We start from the raw sequence: 24,877 nt of genomic DNA, 5'->3' as shown, positions 1-24,877 counted from the left end.
TTGAGGTGTATGCTTACCAAATCCATTTCTGTCCACTGTACTTTTAATTATGCAATATTATTATAATATATATGTTATGATAAATTATGAGAGTTGTGTCTTTGAAAAATAATTATATGTTTAGGAAAGAATGGAGTATGATTCAAGGGAATTCCCTGGCTGTCCAGTGCTTAGGGCTCGGTGCTTTCACTGCTCAGACCCGGGTTTGATCCCTGGTCAGGGAACTAAGATCCCACAAGCCGTGTGGTGTGGCCAAAAAAAAGTATTGTAATAATCAAGAAGGCTATGTAGTTAGATTGCTTTTCAAGAGTCTTAATGTTCTGTGTGTTAAAGACACCAACACTACCAATTGTAAAGGAAGCATTTTGGGAATGATTTATACAAAAAGAACTATGAGGAAATTCAGGCAGTGGCTGCTTGGTTATATACCAGAGTTTGACACATTAATGTATACTTGCATGTTTGAAGTTTAAGTAAAATACTTAAGTAGTTTTTTGTATGGTTTTCTGTTGGAAACAACTTTTATACTTAATTTTCCTGATTGCACTGAATGAGAAAGTATCTGTTGTACATTGGTAAAGTGACTGGGTAGGAATGTTAGCAGGTGCTGGTTTCAGGGTTAATGAAAACTTTCTTTCAATCACAATGAGTAGGGAGCAAATTTCCTTCTCACCTGGCAAGTGGCTGTTTTAGGAAATGGGATTGGGGTTCCTGGTGATGCCCTGCATTCTCAAGCGGGAATGATGTTCACTAAACAATATCATAAGTGGTGTCTTATTTCTCAGCCCTGGGAATCTGTTTAACTCAAGGTCACAATGCCATTACTGATAGAGCCAGAAATGGAAACAGGTTCTTCTTTTACTCTATATCATATTCTTTATAATATGCCTCACAAACACAAAGATAATATTATTGCAGACACTTTTTAGTGAAAACAATATTTTATTTTTTTCTTTTCTGCTTTCTCTCTCCTTTTACTTCTTGAGAATATGTTTCAGGTTCTGATCCCTACTTTACATATGATCTTTCAGAACACCACACATTTGCAAGTTGGGATAGTCTTGTATGTATACTTTTTAGCATATTTAAGTTTCAGGTTATATTTTGTTTGGATAAACATTAATATTTAAGTTCCCTGAACATAAATCGATTGATTATTGGGCATGTGGCCTAGAAATAGGGAACAGGTCAAATGGTAGGGGAGTTTAACCTGGGTTTGAACTTTTATCATGAATTCATCAATGAATAATTACAAAGTTATTAATCAGTCAGCAAATATTGTTTAAATGTCTAGCATTTACCAGGCACTGTGCTAAGTGCTGGCATATGATAAGTATGAAGAAGAAAGACTCCATCACGTTCTGGAGATTCTATATTGGCATGATCTCTGTCTTCTGAGATCAAAACTAAGATTGCCAGGGACAGTAGCTGTAAGCCTTAAAACCCTGCTGGAATATTTAAATGCTACAGGAAGTAGCAATCTCCATGTAAATGCTATCAGGAGGAGAGAGAGTACTAAAATTTAGGCTCCAAGATTTAAGAAGGCACTCTCCATGTTTAAAATGACCAGTTAACTATTCAGGAGCGTACAAAGTACTTGGCATAATACTCGCTTTGAGTTATTGTGATGTGTTGTAAAGAACATAATTTAGAGAAAAAGAAGACAGTTTCCAGTCTTAGCTCTGCCAGTAACAAGCTCTGTGATCTTGGGCAATTCAGTTTGCTTCTTGGGTCCCCATATCTTCCTTGGTACTGATTGGATGAGGTGATGTCTACAGTCTCCTCCTGTTATAAAATTTGCATTTATTGTAGAATTTCAAGGCTGTTTGAAGGACCCAGAGCATCCTTTATAGAAGTTTTGAGCTACTTCATTACCCTCACCACACGGCATGATATTTGAAAGTATAGTTTTTGTCACAGTGACATTATATAATCCAGTCTGCCTTCTTTCACCCCATTAGTGCTCCTGTTGGAGGGAGGAAGCAAGGAGAAGCCAGTATCTGCTTGCTGACTTGAGGAATAGTTGAAGGCATCAGAAATGTTTAGCCTGGACTAGCATAGCCTTGGGAGAAATAAAAGCCAGTGTGAAGTATTTGAATGGGTGTCATCAAATGTTAGGTACTAACTTCATAAAGAAGGAAACATGATTTTTGTCCTCCAGAAAGTCACTTGGTAGAGGAGACAGATGCATGAAAAACACGTGATGAGTCCTAATGCAGAGGCAGGAAGGGCTGGATATTAAAGGACCCTGGTAGAGAAAAAATGGAAGTACAAAGGGAAGAGTATGTTTTAGTGTTTCTCCAGAAAGCAGAATAATAACATGTGGGTAAAAGTTACAGAGGGCCAATTTTGCTCAATATAAGTAAGGGCTTTCTAATAATTAAAGCAGTCTACCAGCAGATGGTGCACCCCCGGAAGGAGAGGAAGACTCTGCTTTGTACTAATCAAAAAGATTCTGGACACATCTATTGGATGCCTGCACCAGGTTGGGGGTTGGGGGGGTCTCTAACTTGCCTTTAGCTCCTCAGACTTTGTGAGACCCCTCTCAACTGTCCAAACAGCTTTCTTTCATTGGAATCATCTTGTAGGAAACCACAGGGCAGATTTTGTGTTATCAAATGAAAACAACAATAGCAACAACAACAGTAGAAAAATGAGATTGTTTTGATGAAAAGGAGAGCCATTATTTCCATCACCATTGCTATCGCCATTAAATAACTCTTAATATCTATGGGTAGAATGTATGACCCCAAACCAGGTTAATGGATATACAGAAAAATCCAAGAAAGCCTCATTCCTTAGCAAGTAGTGGACTCCATGACTTCTGAAATGAGGGATGCTGGAATGCAGCTTGTGTAGAAGGTCACTGTGACAAGTTTTACTCCAAAGTGCTAAGCTAAGTTTTCCTTTGAGCTTGTTACTTTTAAGCTGCATGACTCTCCTGCAAATTCACAAAACAAAAATGTGATCACCGTGGATTATGCTGCCATTGCTGGTAACATGCTGGCAATGGTTGTAACAAGACTTGCCAAGCACACATTGACCCTCTGAGTCACATTGGTTCCTATGGAGATTAACACCATCAACGGTGAGAATAATGGCCCAGAAGTGTGATTGGTTTTAGACAGGGAGGAGAAAAATGACAATATGATCCTCTAGAAATGCAGCAATTGCAATGAAAAAGGAGCATGGGGTGGCGCAGCTCAGGAGAGAAAATGACCTGTAATGGCATCACAACCTACTTCTCCACCTCTTTCTGCAAATGACTGGGGGAAAAGTATGGTTCCTGGCAGATAGGCTACAATCTACTTTTATTTATTTGGCCATTTCCAGCAAGTTCTCTTCTCATTCCAGATAGCTTATCTCTTCAAGGGAGTCTGTCCAAGGTGACCTCACCACAGACCAAATAGTCCTGATGCTGGAACCGCAAGTCTGATTAACATGTCGGGGTTCAGTGGTGGGAAGGACACAGATTACCTAGATATATCTTGAAAGGTTTTCATTTTCTCTCTGGATAAAAAGATTTTGACTTCTATTCAAAGAAAACCATGACTTGAATTTCACAATTTAAGGTGTTTCATGTATCTTAATAGAACAGTTGGCTTACTGAGAGTTAGAGTCCGTTTTTTTCCTTGGAAGTTGTGTGGAGGGCATGTGCTGTGCAACCAGTTCCATCTGGGCACTACCACGAGCAGCTTTGTGTACAGGCTTATCCTGTGGTGCCTGAGTCTCCAGCCTCTCTCCCATAAAGAGAGGGAAAAAGTCTGGAGACATACACATTTTCCAAATTCAAGATACGTGACTCATGTGCAGCTCGGATGAATCAGGGTATATAAGGTGAGCTGTACTTTTTCTTGTCTTTCTCATATCAGCAGTTGTGGAAAATGCCTATTAGTTGCTGAATGATCAAACAGATATAAGAAGAATAGCTGGTTTCAAGCAAAATCAGATTAAATTGCATCAAAAGTAACCAAGCTGAAATGACAGTGTCAGCCTGGAAAAGAAAGAAGATAATGGTTTTTCAAAGGAATAACAAAGCATTTTTGGAGAAAATTAGTGTTAATAGGATGGTTAGAGATGAAAAAACATGCCACTATTCTCCCAATGTTGGTTATTGATGACTGTTCTATCTAGTGGGGGATGTGACTTGGTATAGAGGGAAGTGCACTGGGCTGTGATGAAGAGTCAGCTGATTAATCACATGATTAAGAATCAGCTGACTAATCAGATGATTAAGAATCAGCTGTACCACTGACTATTAGTGGAGTCTTAGGCAAGGCTCCCAAGTTCACTGGGCCTCAGTTTACTAATCTATAAGAATCTATATCCACATAAGCTCAAGTCACTGAACACAGTGCTTGACACACAGTAAACACTCAATAAGTGCTAGTGATGATGATGATGATTTTGACAATGGCAACAATGGTGATGTTGATGATGATGATATAATGATCATGATTATCAAGGGATCTTTCCCCTTGGCTCCAAATTCTGATTCTGGAAAGGGAACTTTATTTTATTTTTTAACATCTTTATTAGAGTATAATTGCTTTACAATGTTGTATTAGTTTCTGCTGTATAACAAAGTGAACCAGCTATATGTGTGTGTATATATATATCCCCATATCCCCTCCCTCTTGCGTCTCCCTCCCACCCTCCCTATCCCACCCCTCTAGGTGGTCACAAAGCACCGAGCTGATCTCCCTGTGCTATGAGGCTGCTTCCCACTAGCTATCTATTTTACACTTGGAAGTATATATATGTCCATGCTACTCTCTCACTTCGTCCCAGCTTACCCTTCCCCCTCCCTGTGTCCTCAAGTCCATTCTCTACGTCTGTGTCTTTATTCCTGTCTTGCCCCTAGGTTCTTCATGACCTTTTTTTTTTTTTTTTTTTTTAGATTCCATATATATGTGTTAGCATACAGTATTTGTTTTTCTCTTTCTGACTTACTTCACCCTGTATGACAGACTCTAGGTCCATCCACCTCACTACAAATAACTCAATTTCGTTTCTTTTAATGGCTGAGTAATATTCCATTGTATATATGTGCCACATCTTTATCCATTCATCTGTCGATAGACACTTAGGTTGCTTCCATGTCCTGGCTATTGTAAATAGTGCTGCAATGAACATTGTGGTACGTGTCTCTTTTTGAATTATGGTTTTCTCTGGGTATATGCCCAGTAGTGGGATTGCTGGGTCATATGGTAGTTCTATTTTTAGTTTTTTAAGGAACTTCCATACTGTTCTCCATAGTGGCTGTATCAATTCACATTCCCACCAACAGTGTAAGAGGGTTCCCTTTTCTCCACACCCTCTCCAGCATTTACTGTTTGTAGATTTTTTGATGATGGCCATTCTGACTGGTGTGAGGTGATACCTGATTGTAGTTTTGATTTGTATTTCTCTAATGATTAGTGATATTGAGCATCCTGGAAAGGGAACTTTATAAAAAGCGATTTTCAAGAAGTTTTTGTAAACGTTCTGCATCATAGGAAGCTCAGAGCGTTATATTTTTCTACTTAAGGAAGTAATTTAAAATCAGAGTCTTATGCTCTAGAAACATGCTTTTCAAATTCTTATGTTCTCTGACCCTGCTTAATGGCTTAAGTACATCCAATCTCACTGTGCTACATTGTATATATCAGAGAAGCAGCCTAACATAGTGCTTAAGAGCTCAAGATAATGGTTATATTCCTGCTCTGCCACCTACCGGCTGTGTGACTTTGGGCAGGTTATTGAATCTCTGTTTCAATTTCTTCATCTGTAAAATGGGATGATAACAGGCATATCTCATAGGGTGGTTGTGAGGATGGTATATATTAATACATGTAAAATACCTGGATCAGCACTTATCTGGCACATAGTACACGTTCAGTAACTATCAGATATTATTATTATACTTCTTTCTGAAAAATTAAGCATTTAAAGATGTATTTTAGTCTTTTTCACTTATAAATTTGTTGGGAAACATTCTAAAGAATATCATTTATTGACGGTACTTTTATAGTTGTCAACTCAACTTTGGGTTTTGTTCTCAAATCTTCCTTGAAAAAAAGCAAGTGTGTGTGTGTGTGTGTGTGTAAAGAAAAAAAAAGCCTCTGAAAATGAATGCTGATGCCACGTATCTTCCCACAATGGTGCAGCACTCCTGCCATTCCAACATTCAGCTACCCAAAGAGAGGCAGGCAATTTTGATTAGCATCCAAAGAATCACCTCATCTCTCCCTGCAGAGAACACAGAGCAGAGGACTCCATGTTCTGTCAAGTACATGTCGCTAGTTCTTGCTTTTGATTTCATAGGAACTACATAAAAGCAAAAGCCACTTTAGCTTTTTGTTCCCAGTATTTTATTCCAGTCTAAATTTGACCTTTCAAGAACACATTTTGTCTATGGCTCCTTATTACATCTGAGGATGGTGGCAGAGTGAGAAAAGTGAGATAGAGTCTGTCTCCTGCCTCTCTAGATCGACTATGGAAAACAGACAATTAACAAACAGACCCACAGAAAACAAGAGGCTGTTTATTTACTGGAGGTAGAGTATTGGTGAGACTCTATCTGAACACAATGTTATGGAGGTGAATTTTGTGCCCCTGCCCCTTCCCTCAACGGTCACAGCCTCTTCTCCATGACCTTAGGCACCCCTAGGTCTGTGCTGCCTGGACCTCAATGATGCTCATACCTCATTCATACCCACCCTGCCCTGCTCCTTACTTGTCCCTCATGAAAGCTTAATTCTTCTGAGGTTTCAACCCTCAGGGCCCTTCCAATTTACTGAAATACAGTCTCCTAGTGGATTATTGTGCGGAGATGCTTTCCTCATAAAGAAACACATTTAATTTGTATTCAAAGCTGATAATCCCAGAAACTGAGAAACGGGGCTCTCTGTGCAGACTCTGTTAACTTTTCCTAATGGGCCATGATATTATTTTTGTAAGAAGTTTGTATTATAGAAAAATTGTTTATAGAACTAATGAACTTATTTGAAAATTGCTGAGAGTAGATCTTAGAAATTCTCATCACAAGAAAAAGAAATTTGTAGCTTTGTGAGGTGATGGATGTTAACTAAGCTTATTGTGGTGATCATTTCACAATACACGTGCATATTGAATCATTATGTTGTACACTTGAAACTTACACAATGTTAATGACAGTTATATCTCATTAAAACTGGGGAGCAATAAAACTAATGAACTAAACTAAGTTGATCCTATATATATATCACATATATATCATACGTGTGTGTGTGTGTATGCATATCCACAGGTGTAACATCCTTTTTCTCTCTGCCGCATCTCTCCCACAAAAGCCCAACTCTTAGACAGCAAGAGACTTCTCCGATTGTGTCAAATTGCTCCTGAGTTGGAGAGACTAACATGGTGCTAATGGAAATCAAATGGTCAAGCTCAGCTTCCTGGTAAGAGCTGGCCTTGGCTTCTTCCCGAGAGGAAGGCCTAGCTGGTGTGGCTGGCTGTCTTCCCCTCCTGTGCCCCCTGAAATCTGTGCCCTGAGCCTGCTGGCAGCTTTCTAAACCTCTGTTCCAGATTTGGTACAGCCTTCCTTCATCTGTGACTTTGGCGTCTTGTGACATATCACTCTATGACTCAGGCTGGAGACGGAAACTGTTTCATTAACTTGCCATTTCCCATAAGAAAAAACTTCTTTTACCCCTAAAGAATCTGAAGGGCACAGCCCTTACAAAAATAGTTAACTTATCATTTTGAAAACTATTTTGAAGTCAATCAAGACTGTCATGTGTTGCCGTCTTGTAGCAGAGCAGAGTGACTTGTATTTGCCCATTTTCACAGGTGCAGTCTTCCAATCCACTGCGCCCCAAACTGTCACAATGATCTGTTAGAAATATCAATTAGGTAATCTCACGCCTGTGGTTAAAACTCTTCATAGACTTCCTGTTCTCTCTTCCTAACATCTTTATTCATTGTCTTCAGAGCACTAATAACAATTTGTAATAATATCACCCATTAGTTTAATTGTTTATTTTACATCTTCCCACATAGAATGGAGGCTCTGTGAACAGGAATCTTATTGATCTTCTTCTCCATTGTATCTCCATGAGTTAACACAGCCAAAGTAATGTCCACAGCCAGAGAAAATTACAAAGGGGTCACAATGGAAAAAAATGACCATTTATTGAGCACCTATTATATGCCAGGCATTTCAGGCACAATAATTCTATATCTTGGACTTTGCAAGGTTGATAGTGTTATTTCAGTTTTATAGGTGATGAAGGTGAGGTGAAGTGATAGACCCAAAAGCACACAGAGCTGAAATAAAACCCACATATATTTGGTTTCAGAGTTGATACTTAATCTATTATTCCAGACTTTGTCTTTATCATGCAATCTTTACATTTCTCCTGATCCTGAAGATGGTATTATTCTTTACAACATGGGGGTAGAGTGACACACAGGTAAATGTAGCATGTAGTTGCATATTTTCTACCCTAAGACACAGATATATTAGGGAGATAATTTTTTTTAATTAATAAAGCATCCATGATGCCCTCAAAGATTTTTCAAACTGTAAAGTACCTTGTACTCTAGACCAGTGGGAGGGACAGTTCTTTGTATAGCCCACAACTTCAGGCACATCCATCCCTGACCTAGCTCCCGTTTATCTGAGTTATGGAAACAGAGAAGGCTGAATGTAAAGAATCTAAAAATGTGTTTTCTTAAGAAATGGGAGACATTAAGGCACAAGCATTCCTGTTTGGCTGTTCTTCTGAAGGAGGGTAATGACCCCAAATGGAGAGAGACATTCCTCCTACGTTCTCCTACTAGAACTTCAGCAATGCAACAACGCAGGGGGAGCAGCACTGCTAGTTGGTGGGCAACTGGTGCCCAGGGGGAGATGCCAAGGGAGCCTGCCAGTGGTGGTGGTGCCTGATGTGTATATTGGCACACAGCAGAAAGGCCTTTGCTCAGCAAAGGTGGCAGTGCTGGGCAGAACCAGCAGCCATTCCTCAGTGATCCATGCCAGGCAGAAGGATGAGTGATATCTGGCAGATGCCAAGAGGTATCTGACCAACTAGTTTTGTGCATGAACCATGTATGACACCCTTGGAGACAGAGATACGTGGAGGAATTTTACGGGGACTGTATCCTGTATTAACTGATGGCAGCCAGATGATTACTGATGATGTGACACAGCTTGTTTTAAGACATGAAGAATACTCCTGTCTAACAGTTGGTGGGAATGTAAATTGATACAGCCACTATGGAGAACAATATGGAGGTCCCTTAAAAAACTAAAAATAGAGCTACCCTATGACCCAGCAATCCCATTACTGGGCATATAACCTGAGAAAACCATAATTCAGAAAGAGTCATGTACCACAATGTTCCCTGCAGCTCTGTTTAAAATAGCCAGGACATGGAAACAACCTAAGTGCCCATCGACAGATGAATGGATAAAGAAGATGTGGCACATATATACAATGGAATATTACTCAGCCGTAAAAAGAAACGAAGTTGAGTTATTTGTAGTGAGGTGGATGGACCTAAAGTCTGTCATACAGGGTGAAGTACGTCAGAAAGAGAAAAACAAATACCGTATGCTAACACATATATATGGAATCTAAAAAAAAAAAAAAAGGTCATGAAGGGGCAAGATGGGAATAAAGACTCAGACCTACTAGAGAATGGATTTGAGGACACGGGGAGGGGGATGGGTAAGCTGGGACAAAGTGAGACAGTGGCATGGGCATATATACACTACCAAATGTAAAATAGATAGCTAGTGGGAAGCAGTCGCATAGCACAGGGAGATCAGCTCTGTGCTTTGTGACCACCTAGAGGGGTGGGATAGGGAGGGTGGGAGGGAGGGAGACGCAAGAGGGAGGGGATATGGGGATATATGTATATGTATAACTGATTCACTTTGTTATAAAGCAGAAACTAACACCATTGTAAAGCAATTATACTCCAATAAAAATGTTAAAAAAAAAGAAAGAATACTTCTGTCTTACAGGACAATCATGAGGACTGAATGAGACCACACGTGTGAAATACCTGCTCAGTGCCTGGCATAGAGTAGGTGATCAACGTGGTCAATCTCCTCCCCTGCCCTTATTGTATTCCCTTAGACTGCCAAAGGCACTGTGTCATTTCACTGTTCCTATTTAAAGGCACTTTTTAGGAAGAGTGTAATAATTTGAATATCCTATTAAGAGCATTAAAATAAAATACCAGTACCGAATATTTGTACTGAGACTGTTCTAATTTCTTTATATGTGTAAATGTATTTAATCTTATTAGATATTTACTTTCACTATCTCCATTTTATAGAAGAGGAACAGAGGTGCCAGGAGGTTAGGTAACTCACGCAAGGTCACACAGTTAGCAAGTGGAAGTCAGAATTCACATCTGAGCAGTGACCGTGTGCTTAACCAATATATTTACTGCTTCTTTGTATCAGGTATGTTCAGGTAATAAAGAAAGCATTGATTGGGCTTCCCTGGTGGTACAGTGTTTAAGAATCTGCCTGCCAATGCAGGGGACACGGGTTTGATCCCTGGCCCAAGAAGATCCTACATGCTGCGGAGCAACTAAGCCCGTGTGCCGCAACTACTGAGCCTGCGCTCTAGAACCCAGGTGCCACAACTACTGAAGCCCGTGTGCCTAGAGCCCGTGCTTGGCAACAAGAGAAGCCATGACAATGAGAAGCCGACGCACCACAACCAAGAGTAGCCCCTGCTCGCCGCAACCAGAGAAAGCCCGCTCACAACAATGAAGACCCAACACAGCCAAAAATAAAAACAAATAAATAAATTTATTAAAAAAAAAAAAAGAGGGGCTTCCCTGGTGGCACAGTGGTTGAGAGTCCGCCTGCCGATGCAGGGGACACGGGTTTGTGCCCTGGTCTGGGAAGATCCCATATGCCGCAGAGCGGCTGGGTCCGTGAGCCATGGCCGCTGAGCCTGCGCGTCCAGAGCCTGTGCTTTGCAACGGGAGAGGCCACAACAGTGAGAGGCCCGCTTACCGGAAAAAAAAAAAAAAAAAGAAATAATTGATTGAGTGGACAAGGCATTGTGCTGGGTGCCGCAGGCTGCATTGTACAGCCTCAGGGGGCGTCACTCGCCATAATCTAGGTAAATGCGGTGCACAGCCTGGACAGCTATACATTGCAGCCCTAGGGTACCCAAGATGTGATACTTTTCCTGAAACAAGGCAGTCTATGAAAGTGCCATTATAGAGGGCAAACAATGCCAAAGAAGCAAAGAGGACTGAGATTAATTTTGAGTCTTTTATCTATTTAAAAGTCATAGAGCTATCAGATAAATTTGTAGGTAAATAGTTTCAAGCTCATAGATTGCCCTTCATGGGGACTAATGGGAGATATGTCTCTAAGACTTTAGTACCTGGAAATATTACTTTTCTGGGCAACAGGTATTGCTTTATTTTATGCAGAATATATCTCTTTAGTAGATAAAGTTATCTTTTTGTTTTGGATATTTAGAAACTTAGAACTGGACTGGGGTTCCAATTTTGATAATTGTGTGTGATCTTATGGTGTGTGTTTCAGTGAGCTAGTTTTCCATCTGATCTCATGTACCTCCTTTCTTTTATCTTTCCTGTGATTTCTTTTAAATATGTACATTTTTACATCTAATTGCATGCACTCTTGCTGGTTGATTCCAATCTTTTGTCATGGGGTAGAGTCAGTGAATGTGGAGTTATTCCCCCTTAAAGGGGCATCAAGCAGGCCCCCCTATGCAGTCCCTGTTCACTGTATAGAATGACCAAGCACAGTAACTTGAGCCCCAGTCAATGTTTGATGTATGACTCCTGGCTGTTTCAGAAGGAAGAATATTTTTTCTGTTCTTTGCAGGAGAAGTGTTGCTGTTCTTATGGCTGATTGATTGATTGATTGTATGATGACAGTCCAGCTGTAAAGACCATTGTCTTGACATATTTAATATTACATTTGATCCACTGAGGGCTGGCTTGATTTTGATAAACACTTAGTTGAAACGGAAAGTCTGTTTCTTGATAGGGCAGCTGTGGAAGTTTATGGAAACAGGAAAGCAGGTGGTCTTAGTGGAGTAAAGATCAAGAGAACTGCACATAGTTCCCATAGGTCTAGTCTGTTCCCTTTTTGTGCCATGAGGTACCACACTTAACATTTGCCAGGGGTGGGACTTGGTATCTGTATCTATTGGAGAGGAAAGGAAAATAAGGAAAAATGTTCCAGGAGATTTCCATCTTGTTTAGTCTTTACAACAACCCTAAAAGATAATCATTTCTAAAATGTTTATCTGTTGTATGGAGATAATACAGCTTTAGCGAGGTTCAGAACCTTACACAAGGTCACACAGTTCGACTGTAAAAAGGCAAGGATTAGGAATTGGTCAGGTTTGACCCTAAACATGATCACCAAACTCTTTCAGCATGCAGTTGGGTGCTTACTTTTCTAATCACAGGACAAGATTTAACTGCGATACCTTAGCTTACTGAAGGCACTAATAAAGAGGGAAATCACAGTACTTCCTGGGGGTAGAAGTACCTCTGCAGTCCTGTCTGGTGGTGTAGTTTGTGTGTAGGAAGGCAACAAATCTCTCTGAATCCCAAACTGTTTGTCAGGCTGCGAAGGGTCTTTGAGGTGGCTTGTGTATATGTGTGTATATATATGTATAAAACATCTTTATTGGAGTATAACTGCTTTACATTGTTGTGTTAGTTTCTGCTGTATAACAAAGTGAATCAGCTATATTATATCCCCATATCCCCTCCCTCTTGTGTCTCCCTCCCACCCTCCCTATAGCACCCCTCTAGGTGATCACAAAGCATCGAGCTGATCTCCCTGTGCTATGCAGCTGCTTCCCACTAGCTATCTACCTTACGTTTGGTAGTGTATATATGTCCATGTCTCTCTCTTGCTTTGTCACAGCTTACCCTTCCCCCTCCCCATATCCTCAAGTCCATTCTCTAGTAGGTCTGTGTCTTTATTCCCGTCTTACTCCTAGGTTCTTCATGACATTTTTTTTTCTTAGATTCCATATATATGTGTTAGCATACGGTATTTGTTATTCTCTTTTTGACTTACTTCACTTTGTATGACAGACTCTAGGTCCATTGAGGTGGCTTGTATATTGATTGACTGGAGTTGCATGCGTGGTGTTTTGTGATCACAACAGACCACAGCTGCCCTTAGTGCTGCCAGAGGACAGCCTTTTCAGACAAAATAAATCATTATCCATCCTTTGTCACAGAGGAAACTGCCTTCTCTCTGTGCTGCCTTCTTCTAGTTGTATTGGGTTAGGAACCCATCAATCCAGAGAAATAGATAGAATGTGACTTTTTTTTTCTGACTTGGTGTTAATAATTCAGAAGTTCTGGGCAATATATGTTTTAAAAATCCAAAGTGTGCAAAAAGTATATAGCTTTATTTTCTCAACATGTAGCCCGTGTACTGCTAGCCCTCTGAGAAAGCAGAGGGCTTAACTATGATCATTGACCTTGGCCTCTGAGAATCCTCTGTGGCCACTGTGGAGAAAAGAGAGCCAGTATCATCCATTCTGGATCAGAGTCTTCTCTGTAAGTCTTAGAGGGCACCTTGATGTTTCTGTGGCCCCAGTTCACCACATGGGGTGAGAAAAACTGCTGTATGTCACGGGAACAGGGACTAGATAAACAATGCAAGCAGTGTGTTTACAGATATGCAAATAAGCATGCAAATTAGACTTCTGTCGGCTTCATTTAGAATGTAATTTAAAATTAATTAAAAATTAAGAGGTAAATTAGAAGCTAACACTCAACACCATATGGGAAAATATACATATTTATCCAAATGGCATATATATGTATACTGCATGGATGGGAGCTAGTCATGATGTGTGCAAAATTCCTCCATTTTGGTGTGGCATAAAATCTTTGTGGGGAAACCCAATATGTTGTAAGGATTATTTTTTAGGTCTCTGTGAATTAAAATTCACTTTAACTTAAGGATTAAATGAATATATTTCAAATGCATTAAATTCTCTGTAAACTTACACTAAAGGACACAGAGTTTTGCAATTGGAAAGTGAAATGATAAATCAGGTACAGTTTACCTCCATATGCTATAAAATACTCGTGAAACTCATTTTTCTCAAATGGGGTCATTGAGCACATTCACCCTGCCAGACTTTTTGCATATTGTTAATATGCAGTCTATGCTTGGAAAGTAATGATTTCCTCTCTCAGCCACTCAGGAGTTCTGGGTGATTAATGAGTTAATGGCTGCATCCACACAAGGCCAAAACAACTCATTGAAAAGTGAAAAATTCAATCACTCCACTGACTGTTTCGTGTACAAAACAACCAAACAACCTCTGTGATTGATTTTCTTTTCACTGAATTGATTGCTTTTTTTTGGCAACTTCATTGAATTAACCAGTTGTTTGGTATAACCAGAGTGTGGACCAACTCCTTATGTGAATGTTGTAAAACATTTCTATATCAACCTTTCTTCTCTCCCTAAAAAGACATATAAGCAAGGATTCAACTTATAGTACCGGTGTAAAAAATTAGAATTATTCTATACTTTGGCTATCTTGAACAAAATATTTAATTGTATTGAAATGTAGGTAGTTCTTTTAAGATAATGACAAGTAATGCAAAGGACATCTTATTTTTGAAAAATTCACAGACACAAAGGGATCTGAAGTCAACCAGAATAAGATGACCACAGTGTACATGTCATAAAGAAAAAGAGAGAAAAATTGACGACAATAGTGACAACAAAAAAATAACAACATAAATCGCACAAAGACCAAAGGAAGCTTCAGAAGACAGTGCAACTAGTGAGCAGATTAGGAATTTGGAAGCATGTTCTGAGAGCTAGAATGGTCAGTGTTGAATTTGGTAAACAGGTGTGGAGATAAGAAAAAAGGAAATGCAAGAAAAAATTGTGTGCTCTTGGCTATACAGATTATACACTGTCCTAATATAATTGAACATTGAATAAAAATAGTTTCTTGTATTCATTTACCTCTGTTAACTTTGATTGCTTCATTTTTAATAATGCTGGCAGGCTCTGGCTAATGTGGTGAAAAATGTTATTCTTTAAAATGTTGGAGTGGAGAGCAGGGTAAAACACACCTATTAAAGAGTCAATTAATATTTGGAAAGAAAAAAAGGAAAGTTATATTGTAGGAAGCTTTGCTTTTATTTGTCCTAATTTAAAGGTGCAGCAGGTGTGCAGAGGGAAGTTCACATTGTTATTTGCCACAATTGAATGAGAAGAATCATACTTAAAGAAGGTAGAAATTTATTGAAATTAATGGCACCACAGAGTAAAAATGAGCCTTGGCAATCACTCACTCCAACCCTTCTTAGTTTACAGATGAATCTACTGAGGCTTCTGAGGGTGAGAAGACCCGTGCAAGGTCATAAGACCCATTCACAGTCATGTGGCTAGTTTGTACTCAGGCAGAAGAAATTTCCAGATTTCCTGACTATCAGGCTAGGGAATAGTCCCCATGAGTGTGTCAGAGATGAATGAGTAAGGTACAAATTTTAAAAGTTGAAAGAAAAGTGACGAATTCCCATTTCAAGAACTTGAATATTGGTTGCAGTAGATGGAAGGGCTCACGCTGAGACCTAAGAAAGTGGAGGCTGGCTCAGAGTCCTCTTTCTGGGTTACAAGAGTTAATGTCAGAAGGAGGTGCAAGGTGCTATCTAAATGGGCCCTCCAGGTTCCAGGAGAGTAAATGGTCCTGGGGGAGGTCTTCCAGCTGATTTGAGAAGGGACACAAAGAGAAGGGAAGGTTGAGATGAATTTCTGAGTTTGGAATGTGTGTTCATGTTAGAGCCGCCTCAAAGTCGTCTAAGAGATTTGTCAGTTTGGGAGAAAAAAGAATTGTAAGAGAGGAATGTTTTAAAAAGATAGTGCTATAAGAGCTATAGTGCAATAGTGCAGAGGGTAGAGGTGAAAGTCAAAAAGGATCATGCTCAGATGAAGCCAGGCAGTGGTGAGAAAGCCCAAACTGGGGAGAGTTCTGCTACAACTTGGGATAGACAGATGTGGAAAGGTCAGATGTGCATTTTGACTCAAATGTCTTTTAACAAGCTGTCCATAGAACTCTGATGCTTGTCTTAGGAAAATTGACAGCTTATCAATAGACATTGCAATTCTGTTGTGGCACGATTCATTCATATTCAGTAGACGTGGCTGAGGTGTTTGCCCATCATCAGCCTGAACCAACAGCAAACTAAAACAAGGCTGGCATAAGTTTTTTCAAGGAAGAGCTGCTTCTAATCAGAGATCTGAATTGTGGGCAACAGGCTTACAGCGGTCATGAAGTCCCAGATTTTCACAGTATCATTACATGGCTTATATATTAATAGGATGAGGAATCAAAGTTAATAAAGGCATGGTAGTCTGGGGAAGGGGTTAAAGTTGGGAGCTGGTATAGCAATTCACTTAGGCTTTCTGTTCCTAGAGAGAGTAGGAAGAAGTAGGACAGAAGAGAGAAAGAAGTGAGGTGGTCAGTCAGGTACTTCTCTCTCTCCCTCTTTGGCTTGGGAATAGGAAGGCATATAGGACACCCGATAAGAATACTGGGGTTTTGTTTTGAGACCCTGGGAGGAGCCAGCACCAACATGGGATAGCTATAATTAAGAGCAGGGACAGATCTAGTTGGCATACTTCGGGGTCTCTTGTTTCCCATTAATGAGGGTGCTGAGTCTTTAGCCAATAGGGCTGATGCGCCAGCTGTAGGACACTTAAGCTGCCTTACTCTCCCACCACACTTGTTGCCACCAATGGAGAGAAGCAGCGGGAGGGGAAGGCTGTTTGAAAGATGGAGCAATTTTATTCAGGAGAGACTGGGTATTCCCTAAAGCGGCTGTTTAAATTATTGGATCAAACTAAATTTAAACCAGGTTAGACATTTAGTTAATTTATTTTTCTCTAACCAGCAGGTGGAAGTTTGGAGGAAGACAAGATTATAGACAAAATAAAGGCACTACATTTTCTCTGATAAAAAAGTCTCAACATTTTCATATCCTGTTGGTTTTCCAGGAAACGTAGAAATCCTGTGTAAGAAATAATCTCAAAATTGACGTGATGGATTAAAGATGGGAAAACATGTTCTGGAATGCCGAATGGCAACGTTAGTCTATGTCTACATACATAGATCAACATGTACTGAATATAGTTTTCTTTTTTTTAAGCAGTTGAATTCAGCAAGGCAATTATTTTATTGCTCAATAAGAAAATATTTGGATTGAGTGAATTTTTTTGCCCTTTATTTGGGAGTCTATGTTTATCATCTCAATATGAGAGTGAAAATTTTCTCACAGAGACTTTCCATAGTCTTATAATGAGCCAGATTTAAGGCATTATTCTATCTGGAAATATTTGAGGGAATGTTTAAGCAAGGGATGCCATGTGATGGGGTAAGACCAGTACAATTCAGCAAAGGTTGACTGCTCCCTTATTCTGTGGAGGGCACATGACAGGCATTGAGGGTGAGAAGGGGCATCAAGGGAGGAGGAATGCCATGAGGAGATAGAAGACGCAGAGAATAGTTTTGGTTGGGGGAGCCGGGAGGGCTTCATAGAGGAGAGGGTCTTTGTGCTGGGCTTTGAAGAAAGACTTCCATAGGTGGTGATTTTTCATGGGAAAGGCATTTGAGCTGAAGAAATGTGGATAAAGGAGCAAAAATGAGGAAATGCCCAGTGGGTCTATGGCCAGTGCAGTAGTCTGATGTGCCTAGCTAGAGACAGGCTACTAGGTGATCTCTAGTGGAGAAGGAAGAATGGCCACAGGGTGGGGTGAGTGAGATGGAATGGGGGAGGGGGCAATCAGGAGATAATGTTAGGAAGGCTGGAGCCTGCGAGTGAGGGAGATTTGAAAATAAGGCCAGCACGGCCTACCTGCTCTGACGTTGTCTAGATTTGGTAGATGTCATTGTCTCTGTGACTGGGACATAATTAAAAGATTCAGAGCTTGTGATTCTGGCACCTGCCATGTCAAACTAGGATCTTCAGGTCTGTGCTGCTCTAGTGACTGTTTTGATGGGCTCCATTGGATTAGACTGACTGCATCTCTTGGACGTTGTCAGTTCCGCTGAGGAGATACACAAGTCACCACTCAGACACCATGGGCAGCAGCAGCTGTTGGCCAGAGGATCAAAAGACACACAGGAAGGCTCAGTAAAAGGGAAATGCAGCCAATAATAAGAGCTCCAATTTCCATATTGGGTAATGAATAGAGATGGCAAAGCCTCAAAATAACCCCAAACCCTAATTTATCTATGAGGTTCAAGCAAAGCTACAAACTCTTGTGGTTATATTGTAAAATCTCTCTGTAGGCTGGTATTTTTAATTTGTTATTGAGTGTAACACCTGTGTTGGTTCATTCTTACTCAAATTCCTGAGGTAATTAGTTTCATAGAATATTGCTAGGTTGGCGTATTTCCCTTGCTCTCATCGCTCTTGGGAATATCGAAACTAGAAGACAGATACTCTTATCACAGAGTTATATTAATAAATTTAATTAACATAAAACCACATTAATCCAATGGCTGGCTCTGAGGCTGAAGAGCTTTTCCTTCTCTCATACTACCAAATTGCCAATCTTGTGAGTGTCTGCCAGCTAGTGAGTTTTTTTAGAGTCAGGTTTGTTGAGGTATAATTTACGTATAGTAAAATCTCCCCTTTTTAGGGGTACTGTTCTGTGATTTTTTGGACAAATGTATACAGTTGTGTAATTACCACAGTTAAGATGGAGAGTATTTCCACTGCCCCCAAATTCCCTGTGTCCCTTTACAGCCAATCCTCTCCCCTCACTCCAGCCTCTGGCAACTACTGATTCCTGTTACCACAGTTTTGCCTTTTCCTAAATGTCTTTTGAGTGGCTTCTTCACTGACCATAATCTGTTTTCCAGACTCATCCATGGTATTGAATGTATCATTTTGTTCCTTGTTATTGCTCAGTAGTTTTCCATTGTGTGGATGTGCTTGAATTTGTTTATTCAGTTACCATTTAATGAACATTTGGGTTGTTTCCAGTATCTGGCGGTTATGATCAAAGTTGATCTAGAAATTCACCGACAGGTTTTTGTGTGGACTTATGCATCCATTTCTCTTGATGACCTAGAAGTAGGTTTGCTGGGTCATATGGTAAGTGTATGTTAAACTCTAAAAGAAACTTCCAAACTCTTTTTGAAAGTGGTAGTCCCCTTTGGCATTCCCATCAGCAATGTATGAGATTTCCAGCTGCTGCACGTTCTCACCAGCACTTTTTTCTCCAACATTTTTTATGTTAGTCATTCTTATAGGTGTGTAGTAGTATCACATTGTGGATTTAATTTGTGTTTCCCTAGTGAGTAATGATGTTGAGAATATTTCCATGTGCCTATTTTCCATCCATACTTTTTCTTTGGAGAAGTGACTGGCATTGGTGAAAGAATAGGCATATAAATTACTGGAACAGAAGAGCCAGTCAAGAAATAGCCCATAATTATATGGTCAGTTGATTTTCTACAGAGGTGCCAAGGTAATTCAATGGAGAAAGAATAGTTTTTTCAACAAGTGGTGCTGAGGCAATTGGATATCAATATGCAAAAGAATGAACTTAGACTGATATCTAACACCACATACAAAAATTAGTTTAAGATGGTTCTCAGACCTAAATGTGAAACCGAAACTATACAGATGCAAGAAGAAAACATAGGAGAACATGTTTGTGATTGTGGGTTAAACAAAGTATTCTTAGATAGGACACAAAAAGCATGTACTGTAAAAGAAAAAAAATCCTAAATCAGACTCCACAAACTTAAAATCTTCTCTTCTTCAAAAGACACTATTGGCCTTCCCTGGTGGCGCAGTGGTTGAGAGTCTGCCTGCCGATGCAGGGGACACAGGTTCGTGCCCCGGTCCGGGAAGATCCCACATGCTGCGGAGCGGCTGGGCCCGTGAGCCATGGCCGCTGAGCCTGCACGTCCGGAGCCGGTGCTCCGCAACGGGAGAGGCCACAACAGTGAGAGGCCCGCGTACCGCAAAAAAAAAAAAAAAAAAAAAAAGACACTATTAAGAAAATGAAAAGACAAACCACAGGGAAAAAATATTTGCAAAGTATGTATCCAATAAAGGACTTATATCTAGAATACATAAAGAACTCTCACAATTCAGTAAGTGTGCTAGTCTGTTGTCCTCAGTCTACAATGCCTCTGTGCCTCCAAACATGAACTTCCCTGGATGGTACAACTTTTCCTTACACTCACCAGCTTCTCTCTTCCTCTTCCTCCCTCTCTCTCTTTCTCTTCCCTTCCTCTTCTGAGTGGTTGATTGATTGATTCTGACAGAAAAAGCATTGGTTTTGGCTCTAATTGCTTTCTGGCATACCACTTAAGGAACTTTTTTATATTGTGAACTTTTTAGTACAACCAAGGAGATACTGGCTTGAGCTTCAGTTTTGGGGAGCTGAGCGCAATGAACTCTGGGAAAAGGTAGGAGTCTTCAAATGCACCTTGGTTATTTGAGTAGATCCAGTACTGATGTGACTAGAACAGGGAAACTAACACCCAGCATTTCAGATTAGTATACTTTTAGTTGTTATCACTCACCGACAAGATATCTTCATGTCTCCATGGGAAGGGTGAAGGGAAGAATTGGCAAAGACATATGACCAACAGTTGTGAGGGTCTTCAGGCTGCAGCTCTGAGTTCTTCATGAATGCACCTCCCGGAGTGGCGAGGTGGGGTTGTGCAGGACCATCCCTACCTGTCCCTCCTGCAGTAGGGGTGAGCAGGGAAGCAAAAAACACTGAAGCAGAGCTGGGCCCCAGGAGCATGCTGCTTGGTGAATCTTTCCTGCTTGCAGGAGAGGGATAATTTTACACAACTGACAAGTCACGCCTAACGATGTTTTGACCCCGTGTTGTAGTTGCCCAGAGTGAGGGCTGCTGCCCCAACACTTTCTTAAAGCAAGAACTAGTCTGAAGCTATGATTCTTTTCCCCAACCACTCTCAGAGAAAAAGCCAAGACAAGAGCTTTGGAGTAGACTGAACGTATTATACTATGGGCTGAGAAAAGTAGGAGAGCTTTCCTTTTGTTTTAAATATATACTTCACACACATTTGAGGAGTGTGTGAGGGAGGGAAGGGCATTACGTGGTGTTTAGGCAAAGACACAGACTCTACAACAACAGCTTCTAAGTCATACTTCATTGTCTCAGGAGCTTATCCACTGATACTGGCTTATCATGGTTATAGATTTCCCTCCTCAGCAATTAGAAATGTTCCAAAGATTCAGCTGCCTTGTCACTGCAGTCCATTGTAGAGGTTCTTTGCTCTACATTTATTTGCTAATTGCCTTTTGTACTGAATTCCAGAGAGAGTTGTGTGTGTGTATGTTTGTGTGTTTGTGTGTGAGTGTGTGTGTGTGAGAAATGCTTTCATCTGAGACCTTTATTTGTAGGGAATTTTGGGATTAGTCCTTGAACTATAGAACAGAGATTCCAAATTTTTTTAGTTGAGGATTTTTTTAAAACCAAAACTTTCCTTCATCCTTTACCTGGTAACTGTCACATTTCTGGTATCTGTTGATTATGAAATACAAGATGGTATCATTACTTCAGTATGTTGGTAAAGGATTAAAGATAATAATACCAGCAATTAAAAACAGTGGTGTGGAGATGCATAAGGTAGGACTGCAGACTCTTTTGCCCTTACTCCCAGGGCCCTCAAGTGCAGTGAGCCCAAGGGCTGTAGGAAATGGATGGGCTGGTGTGTCATTCTTATTATATTTTATTTTTTCTTTTGCTCCATTTATTTCTTCTGGAGCACTTACACTGCTGTCTGAGAGTACAAAATAAAGGTCATGGATCATAACATGTCTCAGCTGGAAGGAATCTCAGGCATCCTTTAGCCAAGACAGCTCATTTTACAGATGGAGAAACTGAGTCCAATAGTGGGAAGTGTCCTTCCCAGTTTCAGGCAGTAATTTTGTGATGGAGTTAGGAGTGTTCATGCCTCTTGGCTGTCTCATATTTTCTCTAGCAGTATGAAGAACAGCCGCTTGTCTCTCTAGTGCTGTAATGCATTGGAAGCAGCCACAGTTTGTGCATCAACCTACTGCATCTATTTAAAAATTACTTTAGTGTTAAAAAGTTTGTCCCTCAAGCTCAATTTGTTTGAAATCGTATTTTTAAAAAGCCTGTTTACATGAGAAGGCAGCTGAGTTGACCAGCATAAACAAGGATGTTCTCTCCTAGTTGGCTGCTTCTTTCCTAGTGTGCTGGTGCCTGGGAGAATATTGGTCAAGGACAAGCTCTCAGGTGGTGTCTACCTGAAAGCAGATGTGATTTTCTAGCTCTTACTCTTCACCAACCTGTGTGTGCATTTGCTGCCTTCTGAAGCACCAATTGTCATGCCAAGAGTGGCCTGCAGAGGGCAGCCTTTACTTTCCCGTGCTTTACTGTCACCGGAAAAAGTCCTGGCCTTTACCTGGAATGGAATGGGCTTGTTTGTTACCTAAGTGCAAATGTCATTTTAGCACTTCGCTGGTCACAACACTCTTTCTGGCCTTTATAGGAAATGACACATTCCTGTGTTCTTTGTCTCCAACACATGCTGCAGGAAGGCACGGGCAGTTATTATGCTTTAAAAGGTTGAAAAGAAAATGCTGAGACCTGTAAGCCAAATACCAGGGAGCACAGAGAACACAAATTAGGTTTCTGTGTCACCTGGGTCTTGCGGAAAGTAGAGAAAAGAAAGGATTGGCTTTGTGTCCTGTTGCTATTAACAAGCTCTCCACTGTTACTTCTCTTCCCTGGGTTAGAGGGATATTCAGACAAGATTGGCACTCTCCCGGCCAGACTGACTTTCCTTTCTTCCATCTCACTCAGCTTTGCCCCTGGCCCACCACTTCCTCATCCCTGTCCCTTGCCCTCTTTTCTGCCCTGGTTGTGTGCTCTGGCACTTAGGTCTCTTTATCAGCCCCTCGAGGTGTTCTTGGCACAGATGCAGCTGCCAAGAGGTGCTGGTGAATGTGCTCCCAAATGACCAGTAGTGGCAGGTGCCAGGAAGGCATCCGGTGACATGTGAAAGTCTAGGAAGAGCAATTTTATGGCCTATTGCAGCGCTGCTTTCTCTCAAGGTGCAAACTGACAAGTGGTCCGCTCTACCTGTGTCTCTCCTTTTAATTACAATCATTGTTGCTCCTGGCCAGGCCTCACCCACAGTGGCCAGAGGCACGAGGAACTTTCTTCATCAGCAGGAGTGGTGTTCACAGCTGGTTTTTCTTCCCATCCAACATCACACCTGGATAATACTGTTATCAAGCACTCAGCTAACATGTCCTAAGCGCCGTGTGTTTCCTCCGTGCTGTACACGTATTACTTCATTTACTCCTCATCTCCCAACACTCCTTTGAGGGAGATACTATTACAAACCTGCTTTTCAGATCAGGAAATGGTGACACGAGAGAGGTTAAATACCCCACTCAAAGGCATATACCTAGTGATTGGTAGGGCCAGGCTAAGCTTCCATCCTAGGCAGAGTGGCTCCCCTCCCTGCCTCTCAGCACCATGCTCTGTTATTTCCAGAGACAGCAGTGATCTCACTTTCTCTGAGCACAGAGGAAAGTTTACCTTTACGAAAGTATGAGAATGTTGTGCTGCCTCAGTTTCTCCAAGGTGGTCTGTCTTGGGAGGCAAAATGGATGGATTGTTACTGATGGCCATAAGCACCAGAGTTATAGGCTGCTTCTTCCAGCAGGGTCATCCCGACTTGACTTGCCAGGACAGTCTCAGTGTGTGCTGTGGATCACAGCGTACATTGTATCATTGGTTCATCCTCAGAAACAAAAAATCCCATCCTCAGCTATCCCTAGAGGCTGCTAAAGTGCTTCAAAGAGCAAAGTCCTTACCTTTAAGTTAATTAAGTAAACAGAGACTGTCTACTACATGCCAGCACTAAGCTCAGTTCTGGGGATATGGAGATTCATAAGACACAATCTTGCTATCTAGCACCCTGTTGTCTGGAGGAGGGGACAGATAAGTCAGCAGTGCCAGAAAGCCTGCCTCTGCACTCCACGGCCGCACTCCTGGAGGTGGATGCAAAGCCCCTCTGCAGGGTTCTTGTAAATGGGTGTGGCCCAGAATATTAGTAAATAGGACTGTAAGTCCTGGACTGGAGGAACTACCACCTCTGTTAAGGAAGCTGTCCTGGGACATAGCAAACTACACCTTTCTGTAAACTCCTGACGGAGCAGGGAGAGTGACTTATGACCCACATATGGGGTGGACAAGGGAAGCTTTAATTTAAAGCATAATCCCCTGCACATTTATCAACACCACCTGGAAAGTATATATCTCCACAGAACATTTCTGCTACACCAAGGCTTCGTTAGGTCAGTCTTGTAAATAGCAGTTGGTTGCATGGTTTGGAATTTTGACATTTTGAGGCATGTGCACCTCATTGACCTATCATAGCTCACATATGCCGCCAAGAAGGAAGAGAAGAAGAGAAGACAATAAGGCTGGATTTGAACCTGGAGGTGGAAATGAGGAAGAGGGAAGGGAAGGAGGAGCCACCAAAGGAAAAATGCCAGAAGGAAGGGTGGGCAAGGCCAGTTGAAACCATGATGGGAAACACTCACGTGGTTCTGACTCTGGTCCTGACACTGCTCTGATGGCCTCATGTTCTACCATTCACAGCAAGCATGGAAGGGAGGGACTCTTATTATCCTCACTTCATAGATGAGCAAACTGAGGCACAGAGCAGCTAAGTAATTTTTCCTGAGACACATAATAAGCAAGTAGCAGATCTAGCACTTTGAACCCAAAGTGCTGCTGCAGAGTCTGGGGTCCTAATCACACACCACCCAAGGGAAAAAATTACTCTGTACAGTGCCATGAAAT

Source organism: Grampus griseus, assembly GCF_964374135.1.
Source record: "Grampus griseus genome assembly, chromosome: 4".
NCBI classification, from domain to species: Eukaryota; Metazoa; Chordata; class Mammalia; order Artiodactyla; family Delphinidae; genus Grampus; species Grampus griseus.
The sequence above is the reverse complement of the archived record's forward strand: the minus strand, read 5'-3'. Positions refer to the sequence as shown.